The 23,617-nt window shown below is 41.6% G+C and overlaps 1 protein-coding gene across 2 annotated transcripts in view; it reads left to right on the forward strand.

The window, feature by feature from the left end:
- Positions 1–18,876: 18,876 nt before the first annotated feature.
- PLPPR1 (phospholipid phosphatase related 1) overlaps positions 18,877–23,617 on the forward strand; it is a 237,618-nt gene continuing 232,877 nt past the window's right edge. For both annotated transcript variants that reach the window (XM_090275931.1, XM_090275932.1), the window contains exon 1: positions 18,877–19,035. The gene's annotated coding sequence lies outside the window, so the exon portion shown is untranslated. The remainder of the gene's footprint in view (positions 19,036–23,617) is intronic.

The raw sequence follows: 23,617 nt of genomic DNA on the forward strand, positions 1-23,617 counted from the left end.
TCTGAGCACAGAGGGCCAGGGAAAGGAGCAGTGACTGCCACTTAAATCTGGTGGGAGAGTCTTCAGTGAGCCAGACAGGTTCCTTGCCTGAGTGTTCTCAAGGCTAAAGGCTATGGCTACTGGCCCAAAGCAGGGCAGAGGGAGAGGGAGAGGATAGAAGGTTGTGCTGCAGGTGGAGTCATGTATTTGAAGGTCATGGGACATAAACGAGTGCATAGGACTGTGCAAGATTCCCCAGGGAACCTTCTCCCTACCCCCCAAAGTAGAAATAATGGAAAATGAATCTGTGGGAACCACCAACAATTAAATGGTGGGAAGTAGAGTAGGAGTTTGTTTTAAATACTAAGAAAGCTTTTCATCAAGCTCTGCTTTTGGTCAAAGGACCCGCCTTTAAGAGACCTCTTTCTGACATCAGGGTTTCAGTCTGTGATCATGTAAGAGGTCATGGGTAAAAGGTCACCTGGCATTTAAATCCATAAGCTTGATGTTACCAGTCTGTAGAACTAATGAATGGGACCATTTAGATGGAAATGTAAAAGGGAATAGAATTACTATATGAATTTAGGATTATTTATTATTCTTTTGAATCACATTCTCATATATGCTTGTGTATGAATAGTAATACTACCAGAAATGCAAGAAAATAATAATAACTTTAGTAGCAATAAATACAATGTACTGATCTACATGTTTCCAGGCCCTGACTAGGCATTTTATTTATTCATTTTTTGCACAATGTTGTTAATCTTCCCTGGGACAAAGAAGGGAAAATGTATCCACCAAGGACGGGAATTAGGTCATGGAAGGGAACTCTTGTTTCCCATGCACAACATCAGTGGATGGTTTGTTCCAGCCTATTAATTATTTAAATAGTTATTATCTATGTTTGTCCTTCTTGCTCAAAATGAGAACTGCTGATCTAAGCTTATCTGCACAACATGTTGTAGCAATACAGAGAGTGTGCACAGAACCTTTTTTTTAGCAGAGAAGTAGGAGGATGAATCTTATGAGCCAGGCAGCATGCCAGTCATTTTAACATACATTATCTCACTTAATTATGACAACAAACTTGTAAAATAGGTATCTTACCTTCACTTTTTTAAATGGAAAGACCAAGGTCACTAAGCTAGTAAACAGCCTGGCTCAGGATACAATCCCAGTGTTTGATTCCAGGGCCTAGAATGTAGAATTAAGCCCTGTACTCTTTCCATGATACCATATAGAAAGTGCTTTACATGTCATTCCTCATTTTATTTGTCCAGTGCCCACTGAGTAGGCAAGAATACATGACATAATGCTGATTTTACAGACTGAGCATAAGAGCCAGCCTAGGTAATCCAAAGAGTCGATGGATTTTTACCTCCACCACCACCCCGAAGTATGTGTGATCTGGAAAGCCTGCTATTTTCAACTATGATTACCTTGTTGTGATAGGCTGAAAAAATGCCCTTTCCTCAAAAAACCAAAAAAAATCAGTTCCTAATCCCTGGAGCGTGTGACTATTACCTTGTTAGGCAAAAGATTAAATATTACGTTATGTAGCAAAAGAGATGATCAAGTTAAGAATATTGAGAGGCATGAGTTTATCCTGGATCACCTGGGGTAGGGTGGGGGCCCTAAATGCAAGCACATGTATTTTTATGAAAGCTAGGTGAGGGAGAGTTAAGACAGAATGTAGAAGACACATATACATGGAGAAGGTGATGTGAAGGTGGACCAGAGAGACATGCTGCCATGACCTAAGGGATGCTGACAGTCACTAGAAACCGGAAGATGCAAGAACAGATTCTCTCCCGGAGCCTTGAAAGAGAGCACAGCCCTGCTGACACTCTGATTTCCGACATCTGACTTCAGAACTGTAAGAGAAGACATTTCTGTTGTTTGAATCCATCACATTTGTGGTAGCTAATACACCAGTTATTAACTCTTCATTGGTAAGTAATATATTCAACAGATACTTTTCCTAAATCCCTGGATTTAGGGAGGCAAAGTGTTATGGAGATTATATGTTCGTGGAATCATAAAAATATTGGTTTAAACCCAAACTCTATCCCTTATGATCTTGGGTAATATATTTAATGCCTCTGTGTGTTATTTTCCTTATTTAAAATATCGGAAGATTAATAATATCTACCAAGTAGAATTATTCAAAGAATTAAATAAGGTTATGGAACAATAATGTAAAGTACTTAGTACAACACTGGGCACATGATAAACATTTAGTAAAGACTAACAATAAGAAAAAGAATATGGACTTAAGGGACACGCTGAAAAATATGAAAAGTAATAAAATCTTACTATGTATTATAGGTATAAGAAAAATGTTATAGGAAAAGGGAGAAAAGGAAAAATAATAAGGAATGACTTTTCTGAAACCTTATTTAGGTGATTTTAAGTTTTCTAACTTAACATTTACCATGAAAATAGATGAAAAAAATCCTAAACAAAACACTAAAAAAATTCAACCCAGAAATATTTTTAAAAGATAATATGTCATGAGCTTGTGGTACTTATTTCAATAATACAAAGTTGGTTTTAGGTTTGACCAATGTCATATACCAGAGTAAAGGAATAAAAGATAATGATAAATAAAAAGGAGCCTTAAAATTATAACAGTAGATAAAGTAGAAAAACTATTGGGTAAAATTTAATACCCTTCATGATATAGTTCTTAGCAAACTAGGAATAGAAGAAATTCTCAGGCTGATAGAGTATCTTTGAACATAACATTGTACAATATTTAATTGTGAAACATTAAATACTTCTTTCCTCTAAAATTTGAAATGAAATAAGGATGTCTACTCTAACCACATCTATCCAGCAATTAAAAGAAATAATGGCATATTTATAAAAACAGATGAAATAAGACTGTCCTTTGAAGAAAACTAACTAAAATTAATAACTTTAGCAAGGTTGCCGAATACAATGTCAATGTGAAAAGAGTGTAGTTCTTGACAACAGAAATGAAAAATTGGACTTGACTGTAAACTTTACTATAAAACTAGAGTGATTAAGACAATGTGATATTAGTGAAAGGAGAGTTAGAGTCTAAAAATAACCCTCCACATAAATAGTTCATTGATTTTTGACCAAGGTACCAAGTCAATTCAATCAAGATAAAATAAATCTCTTTTAACAAATGTTGCTGGGATGTCTGGGTATCCATATGAAAGAAAGAGTCTCAATCTCTTTCTCACACTACATCAAAAATTAACTTGCAATGGGTAATAGACCTAGAAATAAAGCCCAGACTCCTAAAGCTTCTAAAAGAAAGCAGAAGGTAATATCTTTATAATCTTAAGGTAGGCATAGAGTTTTTGGAAAGAAAAACATTGATAAATTTAATTTCACCTAATCAAAAATTTCTGCTCAGCAAAAGACACCATCAAAGTATACAATAAGTATACAGACCACTAGTTGGGAAAAAGTACAGCATGTATGTCCAACAAAAGGCTTGTATCTAGTATGTATGTGTAAATAATCCATGTATATCAACAATAATTAGATGAATAAATCAATTAAAAAATGTACAAAAGGCCTGAGCAGATACTTCACAAGAGAAGATAGATATGTGAATGGATGATAATCACATGAAAAAGAGCCCTTAATGTCATTAGTAATGAGGAAAATAAAAATTAAAACTATAGTAAGATATCATTTGCACCCATTATAATGGCTAAAATAAGAAAGAGTGACAATTTTAATCGATAACAATATGGAGCTAGTAATAATGTAAAAAGGCACAACAATTTTGGTGACTTGTTTGGCAATTTCTAATGAAATTAAACATATTTATATCATAGGATCCTGCAACTTTGTTACTGGGTATTTACTCAAGAGAAATGAAAATACACGTCTATAAAAGACTTGTATAAGATTTTTCATAGCAATTTTTTTCTTAATAGCTCTAAACCAGACACAACTTAATTGTCCATCAATAAGAGAATGAATGAACACATTATATTATGTTCATTCAATTAAATAATATTTGGCAAATAAAATAAATTACAAGACACAGTAATTTAGAGAAATCTCAAAATCATTATATTAAGCAAAGGGGCATAAGGGGAAACAAAGCATGAAAACGTTAAGTAAAAGAGAAGATTATTTAGAATTTCTAGCGTATACCTAATGTAATTTCAGAATGAGAAAATATGGTTGAAATGGAACAGACAATTAACATCCCCAACCACGTAGGCGATAGATTGTAACGTTTCCTGAGAAATAGCTAAGTGGGCAGAAGGTCAGAATATGGTATAGACAATGCAGACTGGGATTTCTTTACTAATGGATGGTGTAAGCCACACTTCCCACAGTCAGTAGGAACTACCCTGTTGGCCCTTCATTTCAGTGCTTATCTAATCATTGCAGTAGTAGAAGTAATAGTAATAAACTACAAAATAGTAAAATGTCAACAATCTTTGTATCTTTGAGAACACTGGTAAGCTTCTTCCCTTTTCTGGGGTGTAATCTGTTTTGCCGGTTGCTCAGCCAATCAGGAAGCATCAAAAAAAGTTTCCAGTTTCAGAAATGTTATTACTCCTTGTAGCTGATACATGTCCTTTATCTTTCATGATATTAGTGTTCTCTTTCTATTTGCATTTTCTTAACTATTTAAAAAAAATAACTATCCTTCATTGAAAGGTACCTCAACATAAATGTTTCATATATAAATGTGTAGCAAAGTAATGCAAATTGTGGCCTTATGGGAGAAACTTTATAGTAAGAGCCAAGGAATTTCTTTTATTTATACAGATTCCCCATTATATTCCACTGACCAAAATCCAGTTTATTATTTGATATTAGTTTGCTAGGGCTGCCATACAAAGTACCAGAAACTGGGCTTAGAGCTGCAGAAATTTATAGTCTCACAGTTCTGAGGCCAGAAGTCTGAAGTCAAAGTGTCAGTAGGGTCCTGCTCCCTCTGAAGACATTAGGGAAACATCTGTTCCAGGCTTCGCTCCTAGCTTTTGGTAGCTCTTGGTTTATGGGAACATGCCTTCAATCCTCATGTGGCATTTCCTCTGTGTCAAAATTTCCCCTCTGTATGATGACATCAGTTACATTGGATTGGGGCCTCCCCTACTTCCACTATGACCTTATCTTAGGTAATTACATCTATAATGACCCTATTTCCAAATAAAGTCACATTCTGAGGTAGTGGTGGTTGGGACTTCTACATAGGAATTTAGAGCGGACATAATTCAACTAGTAAAAATAGGTTTCTACCCTGCGAAAAAAGCCTTCCACTAACATGTTAAATTGGAATTTGTATCCCCTGGAATGAAAAACATAAATTCAATATTTATCAAAACATGGGGGGGGGACCAATAACCCCATCTTCTCATTGACAACTCCTATAGTTTTTAGCACAATCATCCAGGTGTCTGAGAAGAGGCAGTAAGAAATGAGTACCTCATAAAATGTTGCCTCTTGGGCCAGTTTGTTTCCCTTAATAATACACGACTGGTTTCCATTAAGGAATTGTCTATATTTTAATTTTTTATTTGCAGACATTTACATGTATTGCCCATTTTGTGATAGCTCATCTATATACAAGTCATTCAGTAGACCAGCCCTGAAAGACTGACAGGGAGTAGGAGTAAAGACACATTGAAATTGACAGGTGGACAGGTTGACAAATTCAGAACTGCTCCCCTGCAGCCTCCGTCTACTCAGCTGGAGCCACTCAGACCCCAGATACATCAGACTTCTCTGGAAAATGTCACTAAGTGTTTGTTTCTCCATTTTTACAAAGATCTTGCTCAGGCAGTGGTGAAGTGAAGTATGTCAAGGACAATAAAAAGTGGCGATGGCCTAATTTTTCTGCTGAATGGAAAGGACTTCATTACTGGCAAAGAGCACTGCTGCTCCTCACTCCCACCACAGTGGAGCCTTATAATGACAGGAGCTGCAGGAGGAGCTGAGCTTGTTCTCATTAGGAAAGTACAAAGCCATGGAACTGCTCCATAGATGACATTCGTGAGGGTCCAACACTCTTGAGTCTGTTAGGTGCTATGAAATATGTGTTAAAGGGAAAGCCTATGCTTGTATCAGGCTTAACTTCAACCAACACCACCACCAACAACAACACCATCACCACCACCACCAACACCATCACCACCATCAGCACAAGCACCACCACCACCAACAACAACAACACCATCACCACCATCAGCACCAGCACCATCACCACCATCAGCACAAGCACCACCACCACCACCAACAACAACAACAGAATATACTATTTGCCAGATACTGTGCTGGGTGCCAAACACATTATCTTTTTGAATCCTCTCAATTGTCTTACAAAGAAAGCATTATTTTCATCACTGTTTTGTAGATGAGGAAACCAAGTTGGTGATTTGCAGTTATTAGGGAGTCTGTGTTCCCGAGCACAGTTCTCTTTCCATTCATCTATAGCACTCTTCTAATGAGTTTGCTACATATGTTTCTAACAATATGATGAATCCATGAGAGCTAGTCTGTGTGTGTATGCACATGTGTGCTTCTGTGCTTTTCTGAGCTGCATAGAAAAGCCCTCACCTGCTCACACACCTTTCTGCCCATGCTTCACAAGAAATTGTATCCTGTGATATCATTGTTCTTTTCTTATAGGTCCTACTGCACCCCATAATTTCCTGTGACTATTGCATAATCTAGTCATCCACATGCTCTAGGATGTGCTCTCTGGTAGCCTCTGACCCTCATTAAAGTAAGAAATCTCTGGAGAGTGGAAGAAAAGTTCTATATTAGAAGATGCACACTGGCTGGCCATGGGCTGAATCCTGCATGTAGACGTGATTTGTTGACCAACACAGGGTTTCTTTGTTTGCATTTCCAAAAAATGCTTTATTCAATGTTTAAAAATCAAAGATTCTATGCAAAACCTGACCTGCAAGTTTTCTTGAAAAATGAAGAGCCGAAAACACTTTGCCACCTTCCTGAATGACAACCATCAGCCACCTCCTTTAGAAGGGCATGCACCAGACCCTTCTGCTTAGGAATATGCATGTCCTCATTGCCTACCTAATAGGCTTTTTATATTTTTTAAATTTTATTTGGTTTTTACATTTAATATTATTTTATATTAGTTTTGAGTTGGTTGTTGAGTTATTGATAATAAATAGCCATTCTGACAAGTGTGAGGTAATATCTCATTGTGGTTTTAATTTGCATTTCCCTGATGATTAGTAACATTGAGCATCTTTTCATTTGTCTGTTGGCCATCTGTACATTCTCTTTGGAGAAGTGTCTATGCAAATCCTCCTTCTCCTAGGGCATTTCTTATGGTATGTTGCTCAATTCCCCATGTTGGGCACATCTCCAAGAAGTACAGGAGTTTAACAGGAGTTATCACAGTTTGTTTTCTAGGATCTCCAATTCAAAAAAGAAAGATGAGGCATAATTTTTAATTAGAGGAACCATTCAGTTGTGATTTCAACTCTAGATCCAACACCCAGTTATACGGGCTGTGTTGCTCTGAATGGCCTGACAGACTTTGGAGTTTGCTGATTCTTGCTTTATTTGAATTGTGACCACTGTCAGCTGAGGCACTGCTAGCAAGGCATCTACTGAGTGCCAGTGAGCAAAGACTACCCTTTTCCATTTATATCTGGTGGTGAAGCTGCGTGTAGCTTCTGTTGGGTAGTCCCTGGTGATGTCTGCTGCGCCCATCACCCACAGCCAGCAAACTCCATGCTGTTAAGTGGTTGGGGAGAGTCACCTAACCACCCCTGCAGCTTCCTCAGGTGCACAAGGCAAAACTCTGTGGGACTCTGGGAATCTCTAAGGATACCCACCCAGGACGTGTAATTGCTGCTTCAGAACCTTGAGGGCATCTTTTTCACTAAAATATATACTCAGGTCCTACATATTTTTTCCACCCAGCTGCAAACCATCTATCAAGTGTCAATCCTTTCCCCCAAAAGGGGGAGAATGATGTGAAGTGGAGAAAGTAAAGATTTATCAGTTTATCCTGGCAACACTTCAGTGCTGTGTTCAGAGTTAGACATTCAGCAAATATTCATTGAGCACCTTCTTTGCATACAGCATCATGCTGAGCAAAGCGGCTGCCAATCACAATCCATGTTTGTAGAGCACTGATGTACATGATCTTACCTAGTCCATATATTCATCCAGTGAGGTGGGTCTTCATTGTGCTTGTCTTACAGATGATGACCCTGAGGCTTAGAAAGACCTTACCCAATATCAGTTGAGAAATAAAGAGCAAAACTAAGATTTGAACTCAAGGTTTGGGGCTCTATTTCAAATACAGTCCCTGGAGTTTGTAATGCTATCTTAGGCCATACCAGTTTAGAGGAAATGATCTCACTGGGGGAAAAAAAGCAAACAAGTATTCCTCTGCTTTCTTCCAGTGTGTTACGGTGTATCAAACAGGGACACCAGTAGACATAAAAAGATTATCTCTCTACTACATAGAAACAATTCTTTCCCTACTGAATTCTGGCTGCTGGCAATGGAAAACTGTTATACTGGAAGAAGGAGCCTCAACATTGTAACTGCTGCCGATGTCCACCATTCTTGGCACAGATGCTGATCTTTGTGACAAAACCAGTACACGGAGCCAGCACTGCAGGTGTCACCGAAGTCCCACTGCCCTCAATACTGCTGACACTTATTAACATCGGCATGAGGTGGCACAGCAGCCACTGGCCATGTGGGGGTACTGGCACCACTCATGTGCCAAAGCTGGGCTGTGTCCCTGATGTTCTGTGCAGCCATGATATGCTGCTGTCCAGAGAGTGGGCATGGAGCTCAGGGTGATTTGATTCAGTAGAAGTGATGATGGGATACTCCAGAGACAAGACATCTTTTTCTTCTCCTGCTTCTTCAGTGTCCAGCCCAGCCCAGTGCACGTGTACTTTGAGTCAGGCACTCCTATGAATGAGCAGAAAAACACAGTGAAAGACAGTAGCATTTTTCCTGAGATGAGGCATCCCTTAAGAATCCAGCGTTTACCACCACATTTCATGTTCTAATTCTAGTAGGGAAGCACAGCTTTTCGTGTGCCATTTATTCATTCTGCAAACATAAGCTAAGCAGGTAAAAGACACAATTTCTGTCTTCCGTTTGCTCACAGTTTATAAAGGGAATCATGAATATCAATGTGTAATTACAGTATAGTCTGGGAAGTACGAGGCTAGAGGTAAATTGAGGGTGCTATGGAACACAGCAGAGAGGGCACTTCATTTCCTCCATTCTACCTTGGGGGATTCAGGGAGGCTCTTTGAATGAGGTGGCTCTGAGCTGACAGTTGAAGGACAAGTTTAGGGAGACCTGATGGGGAAAATCAGAACAGCGCATGGGATGTACTTTGGAGAGAAGACTTGACACACTTGGGATGGTTGGGAGGTGATAAGATTTGGGAGGGTTGTGAATACGATTTGGGGCCAATATGTAGGGAGTTTTTGTCGAGATCATGAAGAACCTTGAGCCTAGGGTTAGGGAAAGTCATTGAAGAGTTAAACCAGTCAGTGACATGGTCATTACATTTTGGGTCACTTCTGGATGCAGCATAAACAATGGACCTGGGAGGACAAACTAGAACATTCTTCTTTCTCTGGGAAGTTGATGTGTATGAACTGAACAACTTTGGGAGCTACGTGGAAGAAAGGAACACCTACCAAGCCAATCAGGTCAGTCTGGCAGTCAGAGAGGTGACAGCTGCTCCTGGCATTTTCTCTGACTGCCCCTGTGGTGCAGGACCCTCTAGGATGGGGGACAGCTTCAGCCTGCCTGAGTGTCAAGGGAAACCTGTCTGGCCACACAAAGCTGTGACTGGCATGTGAACCCACCAGGCCTGGGACGATTGAGGAGTTTCCAACACCACTGTCACCCTCAGGAGCCTAGAGAAGCTGACAGTAAGGAGAACAGAGACCACCCTGAGCTGGATATTGACAGCAGAGGTGGTTATAGAGTAGGGCTGGGCTTGAGGCCAAATGAGTTGGCAGGGTCTGCCTGGCCTCTGCCTTGCCCCCCTCCGCTCCATCTGTCTAACAGTAGGTGTCAGCCTTGAAGAGCGCCAGCCTCTGAATCTGGCAATTTAGAAAAGGGGAAGAGGACATGCAAGATGGATGCTTGTGGTGGAAGACTGCCTAAAATGTGCAGTCCTAGAAATCAGTCACAGTGTGGTCCTTTAAACATGGTTCCCGTCCTGTGCTTGCATTCCCTTTTGTTTGCCATTTATTCTTAAGGAGATGCCAAAATTAATATATCATAACGACATTTTCAGTGGGCCCAGGGAATGAAAACCTAATCCAAAATGCCTTAAGCAAAACTGAATTAATTTCTTAAGTAACTGAAAAATCCAGTGATATTTTAAGGAACAGCTAGGTTCAGGGGTTTAAAACTGTGTTAAGGCTTCTCTCCTTAGAGCATTTTAAATGTTTAGAATCCCAGTAAAAAAGAGACATTTTCTTCCCTGTTAGAAAAAGTCCTGGATTTTAATCTAGTTTTCTGGTCTGAAACATTTGCCATCTCTGACATACTGCAATGACTAGGGCAGTGGGAAATTCTGATAAACTAGGTCAGATTTCTATGGCCATGCTTAGAGGTGGGAGGGGTATTTCATCCCAATACTGCGTGGGTTAATAGCTGAAGAATGGTGGTTTCTTGGAGGAAATATGGATGCCATTACTGGTCAGAGGGGGACTCGTGCTAACCAAAATAACAGATGCCCAGTCTCACTGACTCTTTGGGTCGCTGAGCTATGTAGGCTAATGTGCCTAATTCTGATGGTTATCTTTTGATGATAATGATGGTCATGTTAATTATTACTGATATTTTATGAAGAGATTTGTATAGTTTGGTATACAGTTTAGTAATTTTCCTGAGATTTCTAGTCAGAAGAGTGTTTTAGGCACACTGCTAGGTAAATATATCATATACCAGTTGTAAGGACTATGAGATGGTCCAAGGACTAGAAGACATACACATAAAAGGATTTATCACATGATTTTATGTTATAATTTATGTCTACATCAAAGTTAGACAGTGAAAATAAATTTTTCATGTGATTGTAATATACTATTCCAGTAACACCAGAAGATTGCTTTTAGCTAAATCCTCAAGGTATTTCCTTTATAGCTTTCATGGAATTGTTATTTTAACAATTATATTTGTAAAACAAAAATAATACAGATATTGAGGCAGAACATTAGGCATAATTTCCTCATAGTACTATCTGAAATTCTAGAGTTCAAATTATCTGATTACATTGGTATCAGACATTTACTACACAGTGGCTAAATAAAAGAAAGAATGAATGACTATCTTACCTGGTATACACCCAGGATGACATACCCAGATATATGCTCAGAAGTGGAATTCCTGGATCATATATTAATTCTATTTTTAATTTTTTTTGAGTAACTGACACCATTTTCTTTAGTGGCTGCACCATTTTGCATTCCCACCAGCAATGCACAAGGGTTCCAATTTCTCTACATTCTTGCTAACAATTGTTATTTTCTCTTCTTTTTCTCTTTTGATAATAGTCATCTTAATAGGTATGAAGAGATATCTCATTTTTTTTCATTTTTATGAAAATAAAAATTTGTTATCTATCACTTCTTATAACCATTATCATTGTGGTTTTGATTTGCATTACACTAATGATCAGTGATGTTGATCATCTTTTCATGCACATATTCACACATGAGATATCGGCACATTAGATATTGTGTATCTTCTTTGGAGAAGTGTCTATCAAGTTTTTTGTTCATTTTTGAATTGAGTTTTTGCTGTTGTTGACGTGTGGAAGTTCTTTATATATCCTATTAACCCTTTGTTAAAAATATAATTTGTGGATATTTCTTTCATTCTGTGGATTGTATTTTTATTTTGTTGATAGTGTCCTTTGATGTACAGAGATTTTATTTTTAATATATACAATTTATCTCTTTTTCTTCTGTTGCTCGTGCTTTTAGTATCAGATTCAAGAAATTAGTGCCAAATCCAATGTCATGAAACTTTTCCTCTATGTTTTCTTCTAAGAGTGTTATAGTTTTAGATTTTGTGTTTAGCTTTTTGATTTTGTGTTTATTTTTGTACACAGTTTAAGGCAAGAATCCAACTTCATTATTTTGCATGGGGCTATCCAGTTTCCTAACACCATTTGTTGAAAAGACTGCCCTTCCCCATTGAGTGGCCTTGGCATCCTTGTTGAAAATCATTTGACCACATATGTAAGGATTTATTTCTGGGTTCTCTATTGGTCTATATATCTGTCTTCATGTCAGCACCACCATGTTTTGATTATTGAAGCTTTGTAGTATGCTTTGAAAACTGGAAGTGTGATACTTCCAACTTTGTTCTTTTTAAAGATTGTTTTGATGATTTGGTGTCCCTTGAGATTCCATATGAATTTTAGAATGGATTTTTCTATTTCTGCAAAAAACATCATTGAGATTTGGAGAGTGTTATAGGCTATATTGTGCGCCCCATTCAAGTCACATGTTGAAATCCTGACTCTCAGAATGTGACTGTATTTGGAGATAGGATCTTAAAGAAGTAATTAAGTTAAAATGAGGTCATTAGGGTGGGCCTTGATTCATTATGGTTGTTGTCCTTAAAAGAAAGAGGAAATTTGGATATATATATGTAATAGAAGGAAGACAAGGTGAAGACACAAGGAAAAGACAGGCATCTGTAAGCCAAGGTGAGGCCTCAGAAGAAATTAACCCTGCCAACACCTTGATCTTGGACTTCCAGCATACAAAACTGTGAGAAAATAAATTTCTGTTGCTTAAGTCACCAGGTCTGTGGTACTTTTTTATGGCAGCCCCAGCAAACAATTGAATAATACTAATAAGGATTGTATTGAATCTATATATAGATTGCTTTGGGGAATTGAAATTTTTAGATAGGCTGAATTTCATAACTTTGGGCTAAATGTGTAAAAATGCTCAGCCAGCAGCTAAATTTATTTGAGTTGAACTTAGTAAAGATATTGTTCCTTTACTGGGACTTACATAAGAATGTATTCTTTTTTATTGGGGTTAAATTTCTTTATCTTTAGAGAGGCAATTGTCTTTAGGTGTTAGTTAATAATTAGGATATATTTACCTGCCCTATTTCAACAAGCAGAAATATTGTGCTCACACTATTTTTTTCATTTTCCTTTAAAATATTCATCTAATTAAACTCTTATACTGCACACCCTGGTTGCTGGAAGTAGTTTCTGTTGCTGTCATTGTTCCATGTGGAAAACATAGCCAATTGCTTCATAGAAAAGAAAAAATTATTTTCTGAGTATATTCTTAAGATAGTGTGAAAGCCACACTGACAAGGATCCTCTGAACTGAACATGGATTAAGATTTCCTGTACCACTTTCATAGTTTGTATTATTTTCCTACAGACAGGACAGAAAGCAGGCTTCTTTGGGTTCCTTTAACCTAACACATTGTTGGCGGCAGAGATGAAGGGCAGAAAGTGAAGGATTTGACTCAGGGCTGGCACAGTATAGCTTGTCAGCGAAATCCAGTCCATCACCTGTTTTTGTAAAAAAAAAAAAAAAAAAAAAATTGGAGCACAGCCATTCTCGTTCTTTCATGCATTGTCTGTGGCTACAGAGTTGAATAGCTGTGACAGAAATCACATGGCCCACAAAGCCTAAAATACAGGGTGGGGCCAAGGTAGGTTTACAGTTGTGAGTATGCGAAACACAGAGTTTATCCTTGTACTATTATATATTATTTATGTATTACTTTCCATACAAACAACTGAAATCCTACTTTTGCCCACCTCTGTATATATATCCATTTCTTTACAGAATAAGTTTGTTGACCCCTGCGCTAGACTACTAATAAGTGATGATTCATTTATTCAGACTTCTCATTTTGCAGATGAGAAAAATAAAGACACTAATGTCATGAGGGGTGAAGGGTTCCACACTGGCAGCATGGGACAGACTGAACAAGAGGGGCAGGTGGACTCTTGCAGATCAGAGTTGTGGCAGGGTCAGCAAACAGGAATTACTAGCAATGGGATGTCTATAATGCATAAAGGCCAAGGGAGGTTGAGTCATAATTCTCATTCCTGGAGAAATTTCCAAGATGAGATAACAAAGATGGCACTAAGGATAGAACCAAACAGTGCAAGAATCAGTGATAGGTAGTCTGGGGATGTGGAGGAGACTGGATCGGAGTTTCAGCAACAGATGTACCCAGATCCTGGAGGTTGGGCCACAGAAGGTAGCACACAGAATATAAATCATGGTGTATGGGGTAATCCAGAAATCAGAGCAGATGAATTAGCAACAAGTATTAGGTTCAAGGTGGGGCAGGTGAGTCCATACATTTTTTAAAAATTCTTTAAGTCTGTATCAGTCAGGGTCCTGGTAAGAAACATGGGGCCCCTCAGATGAAGATAACCTGAGGAGAGTGCCAGGGCTGGTCTGTGTGATTGACAGAATGTGGCAGAAATGACTTTTTACTGGTCCCTTTCACTCAAGGCAGTAATAATAGAAATGTTGGAGGTAAGGTTCTGGGGGTGGTCCTTTTCACTTTGGGATTATTTCTTTTGAAGAGAAAAAGAATTCTAACCACTATTGATTTAACTGCTTCATCCTACTTAGGGGAAAAGTTAAGTAAATTAGAACAGTTTTCTGGCTGGATTAGGTTGGCCAGCATGAAGCTACCCTTTGACTAATAATGCACTTGGAGCTAAAACACATTCTCTTTATGAACCAGAAAAATAAGAATGGATTTGACTTATATGTTTCCAAGGGGACAAAAACTGTGTGCAGAAGCCTGCTTTGCCTTTCTCATCCAACTCCCATTTTTAGATAATCACACACACACACACACACACACACACACACACACACAATCTTAAAAAAAAGAAAGACTATTGACTTCATCATCTGAAAGTAGTACCAAGGTCATGGTACTTGGGAGTCTTTTCCAAAGTCAGCGTGTTACCAGCAAAAATTTGTTTTGGGCTATGTATTTATTCATTCGCTCTTTAAATGTTTACTGAACACATACTACATTCTTACTTTCATGAGGCACCTGAAGCATAAAAAAAGAAATGAACCTCTGCCCTTGAATAGCTCAAAACTGACCTAGATGGGAGCAAGTCAGGCATTAAAAAACAAAACAAAAACATGATGTATTAAGAGTGATAATAAGAATACATAGAAAGGGTTATAGGGATAGTTTGGTAATATTTTTTGATGTTCACAAAAACATTTTGATTCTTTCAATAATAAATCACTATCCTTTACAGTTATGGCCTAACATTTTTACTAAACCAGAAAAGATTACTATATATACAGTATACAGAATTTATACAAGAAGAAAAACTTAGAAATCTATTTGTCTCATTAGATGGCATTTGAAAAAAAATCCCAAAATTATAGGTAGAACATAATTCAAATGCAAATGTTTAAAAGTATGTTTCATAATTATTAGAAAATATTCAGAGCAGAACTTATGTGCATACTACATCACTATAGAGTTGTTATATTGTTCAGCAATACATAATCTAATGGAATTTCTTTCATATAATTTTCTAAGAACTGAGGCATTTCTATAGCACCCATAAGTTTGGAGAGTTTTATGTTCAAACACTGTGTCTATTACTGGCTTTCATTAATTCTGGATATTGTTTTTGTATTGATGCTGTTCTGAGCACCAGCAATACTGGGTTATTTTACTAACATAGGAGGTGAAGCCACTGGATTTGCTTGTTGGTGAAGGGAGGTGCTAAGTGTAGCGATTGTCCACAAGGTAGGCAGATGAATGCTAATTCTGAAATCTGAATTGAAAGAGCATTGAAAATACTTGCAGCCACTGAATTTCTTACCATTCTTTTTTTCTCTCAAAACCCTCTGCAGATGGGTGCATATGAATTGGCTTTGGGCATTCTGTTACCTAGGAGGAGTAACACATTAGAGAGCTAAAATTAGAAGGGAGGAGAAAAGGCGAAAATCCAAAGCGTGGCGAGTCAGTAGGTGGGGTGTTACAGCCAGAAACCCTACTGCCAGGTGGGAGCATCCGTAATCTCTGCGAGAAGCAGGCGGCAAAGGGCGCTTGAGGCGTCCGACTGAAAAATCATGCTCTCTCTCACTTCCATGTAGATCTGAGTGTGGAGGGTGAGGGCTGGGGTGATTCGCCATTCACACCGCCACACATTTGTATGGCATGCTTTTTATTTCATGTATTTGAATACATCAGTGATCAAGGTGATGTGTGAGAGGGTGATGGAGGAAGTTGGCAGGGAAATTGGGAGGCAGTCGGCTTTCATCTGTTTTGTCTATGCTTAGGGGGAAATCTCAGCCTTTAAAAAAACATTATAATAATGAAAATGTTAATAACCAAAATAAGCACAGCTACAAGTTATGGAGAGCTTGCCATGAGCTAGGCACTGTGTTTTATGCACATCGGCTCATTTAATGTCCCCTGCGCTTCCCCCATGCTCCCCGAACAGTAAAAATCTCTTCCAGAACTGCTAGTTCCCCCTCTCAGACCAGCACCATAAAGGGCTTATACTTTATTTGCAATTCCAGATTTATAAAGTCTCCTTTGCTCTTGACCTTGTTGGAGCTTTGAGATAATGAACAGGCTGTCCCTTTCCTCCTCACCCAAGGCCAGGCTCAGACAAAGGAGTGTGCTTATGGGCCAGGCAGCCCTGGACATTGACCATAGTAGGAGGAAGACCCCCAGTCCATCTCTACTGACAGAACTAGAGTTGAGACTTGCCGCTACCCCAGCCCCACCTGCTCCCAGATTCAGTTCCCACCTGCTTCTTGGATTCAGAGCTCTCGTTCACTTATAAGTGCCAGGGCAGGAGAACAGTTTTCCCGCCTCAAGGCCCTGCCAATCTTGACACCCCGAAATCCCAGGGAACACTATCCACTGTTCTGAGGGTAATGTGGTAACAAGGCAGATCTGTCTTGGATACCTTCCAAGAAGCCTGGTGCCAAGAGGAAGGCCTGAGAAAAACAGGCTGGGAAGGAGTCCCCAATATTGTTAGTGATTCACTACAGAGACTTTGCTGCTTTTCAGGAGAACCTGATCTCCCTTACCTGGAGCATAGAGACTCAGACTCACTGTCCTTGAAGCAAAGAGGTGCTGCAATTCTACTCCTTTCTGTTGATAGAAGGAACCAGTCACTAATGCTCAGGGCACTTTTACTTTTTAAGAACTGCTCCCCCCCCCCCCCCCCCCGCTTCTTTTCTTCTTTCCTTCCTCTGTGTCTTGTCTTCTAAACTTTGCTTTTGTTTGTGGTCTCTAGATCTGCTGTTTTCTCTCCTCCAAGTGTGCTCTCGGCTCTGATCTAATTGGCCGGCTGTTCTAGTGTCACTTGGCATTATTGGGAAGATGGATGGGACGGGGGTCAGAGTTCAGCAAGAAGGCATCTGCTCGCTTGCATTGCATAGACAGGCTCAGAGGTGATCTTTAATGAAAGCTTGGGAGAGACTTGCATAACGTAGGTTGTCTTCTATCCCTCCAAAGCTGGGTGACCGAAAGGTAGTCCTTTTCTGGAGGGACCAGTAATTAATAAACAAGGGGTAGGTATATATTTACAGGGAGTTCCTTGCTTGGGATGTCTTCTGTAGGTGAGAAAATGGGAAAGACAGGGTGATTAAACAGGGAGAAGGTTGAAAATGGAAGCTCTTGAGTGGGTCCTAACCACTGGCCTGTTTTGCTGACAGAAAGAACAATCTCACCAAAGAAGAGTTTCCACTCCACTCCACTCACAAAGCCTCTCACGCAGTGTCTCCGCGGGCCTCAGGTTACTGCGCCATCGCCATTGCGGGCTCGGGTTCTCTTACTGGGATCTCTTAACGTGGACAGTTCTTCCACTTTACCAAGTAGCCAGAAACCCCACTTATGAAGAAATGCTTCTATGGCGTTCGGGGCAAGGGGACAATGGATCTATTGTTCTTTTGGCCTTCCTGAATAGGATATATGTCTGCTCCCGCCCCAGCCCTGTCACCAAAGGAGGCTGAGTACGGAGCCCTCTGAGACTCACCTTCCTTCCACTCCTGCTTTGTCTTCTGGAAGAGGATGTTTGTATGACCCTCCCCACCCTCATCCCATCAAAACTGTTTGAGAACCCCCGTGGACAGTTGTCCCTTTCTGCACTTCACAGAGTGGAAGTTGGGAGGGGAAGAACGAAGCACAGATCAGATAACTCATTTTAGTTAATGCGAAACCTGCTGCTTGTGGTTCCTCCGGGATCTCTGGGAGAGGCACCGTAGTCCCCTGCAGCGCAGAGGCAGGAGAGCTATGCACGGGAACCCCGGAGCCAGCACTAAAAATACACGGAGAAGAGAGCCCCACGTTGCCGGGACTCACGGCTGAAGAGGTTCCCTTAGATGGGTCGGGGAACCCGCTGCCGGCTGCCAGCACCGCAGGTGCCAGGGAATCCCCGCGCAGGGCGCACCTTTGCTGTCGGGTTTCCCAATTGCCTTCCGGGAACCTGGTGGAGCCCCTGAGGCTCCGGTGGGCGCAGTCATGCTGCCTCGACCCGCAGCTCTCGCTCCTCCCTCTGCCTGAGCTCCGGACCGAGCACTCAGGGTCCCTTTCTGAGCATGCGCAGCCTGGTGTCCTCCCGCCTCTCCTGCCCCCCCTCCCCAAAAGCCCCCTACGCCCCCTCCCCGCCAGCCTTTTGCTCCGTCCTTTCATTAAACAATCAGGAGATTCTGAAACCTGGACCCTGTGCAAACCGCAGCACCAGGAGGAGGCGGAGGCGGAGGCAGAGCGCAGGATGGGCGCCGAGGGGGATCTGTGATCCCGCGCACCCCCACCCCACGCGCGCGCGCGCGCGCTCACACACACACACTCACACACACACACACACACACACACACACACACACATACATACTTGCACAAACACACTCGTCCACGCCCGCGCCGCACGCTCGCCGGCTCCCTCTCCCACGCAGGCGGAATGCAGCAGAGCCCCGCGAGCCTGTCTCCGGCCGCTGCCTGAATGCACCTCGCTCCCAGGAGGCGGACGGCCCACTAGGGCGCACGGGAGGACGCTCCACCACCAGAGGTGAGTAGGGCGCCCGCAGCCGCGGGCTGCTCTGGGACGCCGGGCAGGGGGCAGGTTCCTGGCCGGACGTGGAGGCGCAGGTGGCCCAAACCTGGCTGGCGGGTTTCAAGGTGCAGGTGAAGACGGAGCTGGGGCGGTGCAAAGCGAGAGGGAGATCCCCAGGAGGGTCGCCTTCTGCGAGGTGTCAGATTGACCCAGCAGAAAGCTACACCGTCCCTGCTCGTAAACTTTCCTCCCCTGTCATTTGGGAAACGTGGAGACAAAGGGGGCGTGGAGGCTCCCTTCGTCCCGTTCCACCCTCCTGGCTGCATTCGGGGCTGCGACGCGAGCCGATGTGCGGGGGCGCCCTGCAGATAGCAGATGCCAAGTCCTCCCGCCCGGGCGGGGGTTGGGATTCTCACCCCGAGCAGTAAGCGTGGCCGTTTAATTTCCCTCAGGCGTGGGCACCTGTCATCCTTTCCTTCTTCCAACCCCCGCACTCTAGGCGCATCGTCTTTAGGGGGGGGGGGGGTGGAGTGGGGGGGGTGGAAAGGGAGTTGTCACCTGGAGAATTGGAGGGGCAGCCTTTGGCTTTCTCATTCAGCGCCAGTGACAGAGGCGCCGGGGTGAGGCTCCGGTCAGTGCGGGGATGAATGATGAGTTACTGAAAGGCTTGCCATAATCACCTCCTCGAAAACGCTGGGCGCCGGGATCTCTCCTCCCCGGTGAAGGTGCTGTCTTCAGGCACACAGAGGCGGCAGCACTGGGAACTGGGGGCTGGGGCTGCTGTGGCAGCGGCTGCAGCCTGGGGAAGCTGGGCTTTCTTTTTGCCCTGGGGGTTTATGACACACACGTGGAATATGTGGAGGATTCTGGGTTATTTTTCTTTGTGGGGATATCGTTTTCCCTTTTAGTCTCTTTCGTGGGAAAGATTCTTGGCAGCCTGATATCTAGCTGGTGGACAGGCACAGTTTCTTCGGTCCCAGGGAAGAGGTCCTGAGAAAAGGATTCCCTAAAATGCTAGCTCCATTGGGGCGGAGTCTCAGAGTGCACCTGGGAATTGCCTCAAATCTAACGGCTCTTAGAAACAGCAGAGACAGGGTCAATGTGATAGGGGTCCAGGGCTGGGACAAAGGCGAGTAGAAGAGGAGCAGATGATGGCCATTTAGGAGAGGAGTGACTAGAGGCCAATTAAGGCAGGAAGAGGTTGAGTGTGAGGTAAGGTATTCAGCAGCCTTAAGGGAATTCATATATCACTTCTACTTCTGCTGTGATTGGCGGCTTTTGTTCATCAGTGGGACCCTAATTTGGAGATTTCTGGAATGTCACATCTGGCATATAAAAGACTTGATTATTCTTGGGCTAACCTTTAGCACAATTACAGATCCATTCTTCAAGTCTAGAAAGTGCTATGTGTGAGAGTTTTTTCATCTTGATGTTTTGTTTACACCTGGAAGGTGGGATGGGCAGATGGGTATATTTTTGACTCTTCTAGACCTAGTAGCTTTGGATTTGTAGAAGTGTGTGGGGAATCTGGAAGTCAAGCTGATCCTGACAGAAGAACACACTAGAAGCTGAGATCCAGGACTTGCGACGATGGGTTGTTAGAGGATATTCTCTTCACTTTAGGATGACAGGTGGAGGCCATCTCTCTGCCGCCCTGGGGACCTTTTTAAATTTTAATTTTTAACATTTGGTAACTTTTTTGAAATGGGACAAAACATGATATACATGACATTAATTAAGAAAGTTCACATATGAAAGAGACCTTGATTCATAAGTCAACATAGTGAAAGGTGAAGAAGTTTTTGAGAAAGAAAAAAGAAGAAGGAAATTGGGAAAGTGATGCATGTTATGAAAACAGCTTTGCTTTTATGATATTTTTAAAACATTCAGTAAGATAGAAACCTGAAGGCTGTTTTTTCTTTTTTAAACTAGTGAAGTAAAGACCTTTCTAGAAATATTTTCAAGTTTGAAATTGACATAGAAGGGATTTAAATATAATTGTCAGAATATGTCCTTTTTATTTCATAGTGAACATTCTCATCATTTTCTTTGCCAAACTTGGCAAGAAAAGTAAAGATTATTTTTTGCTTTTTACTAGTGCTATATTTTCTCTCTTTATGATCTACTTCTTTTTCCTACATCTTCAAGTTCAATTCATTTGGTTATATTCAGATTGTATTTACCAGTATTCATTGGACCACCTGTCCCATATTTAGCATTGGAGGTGATATAACATTGTATAACATTGTTCTGGCTCTCAGTGTTTATAATGTACTTGTAAATATAAGGTTAACACACATGAAGTAATTTCAAGAATAAGATAGCTGTGTATTCTACCATAAGCTCTGAAAATGTATGCTATTTACTCCATTGTTGCTCCTGAATTTTCTCACATTTAGACAGCCTACCTCAGCACTTATTACATACTGGAAGCTGGAGAGAAAAAAAACAAAAGAAGTTAAAAAAAAATAGCTCCAGTTTTCAAGGGTGAGGGAACATAATACAGTATTTAGCTAACTGTGATGCAATCTGATTAATTGCTATAATTGTAGGGCAAATCAAGTGCCAATAGTACAGATATGTAAGTGAATTTTTTTCTTCCCCTTGGGGCTTTGAGCAGGTGATCTTTGAGATATTTTCAAAAAATGAATAGTCGTCTACCAGGTAGGGAAAGATAGCAAGGACGTCCCAGGCAGAAGAAATCTGTGAGAGAGCAGGATTAATTAGCAACTAACTATAAGCCATTCCATGTGCCTAGAGCACATGGCGCTGGAGTGTGGATACAGAGATGAACAGCAACTGGCCGATGCTAATTAACAACTAATGTCAAAGAGTAAGTGTTTGGACTTCCGGCCAAGATGGAGGCTTAGACGGACACGCTAGGTCTCCCTCTACAACTATACAGGAATACAACTACTTCAAAACAAAGGATAACTAGAAATTCCAGAAAATAAAACTACACGGAAGTCCAACATATGAAGTTATAAACCAACGGTGCCATTTGGGCAGGTAAGAGTTAAAGTGGGCAGTGCTGTTTGCGGTCGCACCCGGAGCGGCGGGCGGCGAGGAGTCCCGGTGGCCAAGCCCCTGGCGGTGCACGACCCAGGCGAGGAGTCCCGGTGGCCAAGTCCCTGGCGGTGCGCGACCCCGGCGAGGAGTCCCGGTGGCCAAGTCCCTGGCGGTGCGCGACTCCGGAGCTGGGGAGAGCGGCCGCCGCATCGCCTTGAACAGTGAGGCCCAGGGGGGCGGGAGGACGGATCCCGGTCTCCTAGCTGAATAACTGTGTGAATCCATCTTGGACCCCCGCCCCCACAGAAAGCACCACAGGGCTGCGAAATAGGTCGCGGACAAGCAGGCGCCGGTCGCTAATTTGTGACGCGTACGCAGGCACTGCCCCCACAGCCAGCCCAAGAAAACAAAAAGCATCTGTCAAAATGAGGCAGGCAACTTTAGAAATACCGGTAACACAACTCACCAGGCAGCAGATAGAGAACCTGACAGATGAACAGATAAGAAACCTGTCAGAGGCTCAGTTCTGGGCCATTGTTATCAGGTGGCTTACAGAATTCACAAAAGAGCAGGAAAAAGATATGAAAGAAGCGAAAAACTTTCATAACGAAAGGAACAAAACCGCATACGAGATAGAAGGAAAGGAAATAAAATCCAGAGTTCATTTCAACAAACTGGAATTTGGAGAAGGAACAAGCAGTCAACCAATGCAGAGAGAGGAAATGGGATGCAACAACGAAAGGATCAGAAACCTCTGGGACAGCTATAAAAGGCCCAACATAAGAATCATTGGTTTGCCAGAGAATGAGGAAGATGAACTAGAACTTGAAAAATTGAGTGAAAATATAATAAAGGAGAACTTCCCAGACTTGGGAAAGGGAATAGACCTGCAGGTCCAGGAAGCAAGGAGAGTTCCCAAGAGACTGGACCCAGGGAGAACCACTCCAAGACACATTATAATCAAAATGTCAAAAATTAAAGATAAAGAGAGAATCTTAAAAGCAGCAAGAGAGAAGAAAAGAATTATGTACAAAGGGGTCCCAATTAGACTATCAGCTGACTTCTCAAGGGAAACCCTACAGGCAAGAAGAAACTGGCAAGAAATATTCAAAGTAATGAAAATCCAAAACCTACAACCACGAATACTCTATCTAGCGAAATTGTCATTCAGAATAGAAGGACAGAGAAAGTGTTTCCAGGACAAAATAAAACTGAAAGAGTTCATTAGATCCAAACCACTGTTATATGAGATGTTAAAGGGACTGGTTTAAAAAAAAAACAGAAGCTAGGGAGATGAAACAAAGGCAAACTAAATAGGCAACGAGAGGGAAAGAGGAACTGTGGGTACGGGAAGCATATTGGCGGGAGGTCAACAGGGAGGGGGAATGGGGAAAGGGAGGGAGATGATATAGGAATTGGGGATCAAGGTAGGAGGGAATGGAATAGACGGAGAGAGGTTGGGAGGAACTGTATGCACAACTAATGGACATAATCTAAAAGGGGGGGACAACTGGAGGGAGGGGGGCCACCGGGTGGAGGGGAGCAGAGGGAAGGGAAATTGGCACAAATGTAATAATTTAATCAATAA

This window comes from Furipterus horrens, unplaced genomic scaffold, assembly GCF_987537825.1.
Source record: "Furipterus horrens unplaced genomic scaffold, mFurHor1.1.pri manual_scaffold_4, whole genome shotgun sequence".
Lineage (NCBI taxonomy): Eukaryota > Metazoa > Chordata > Mammalia > Chiroptera > Furipteridae > Furipterus > Furipterus horrens.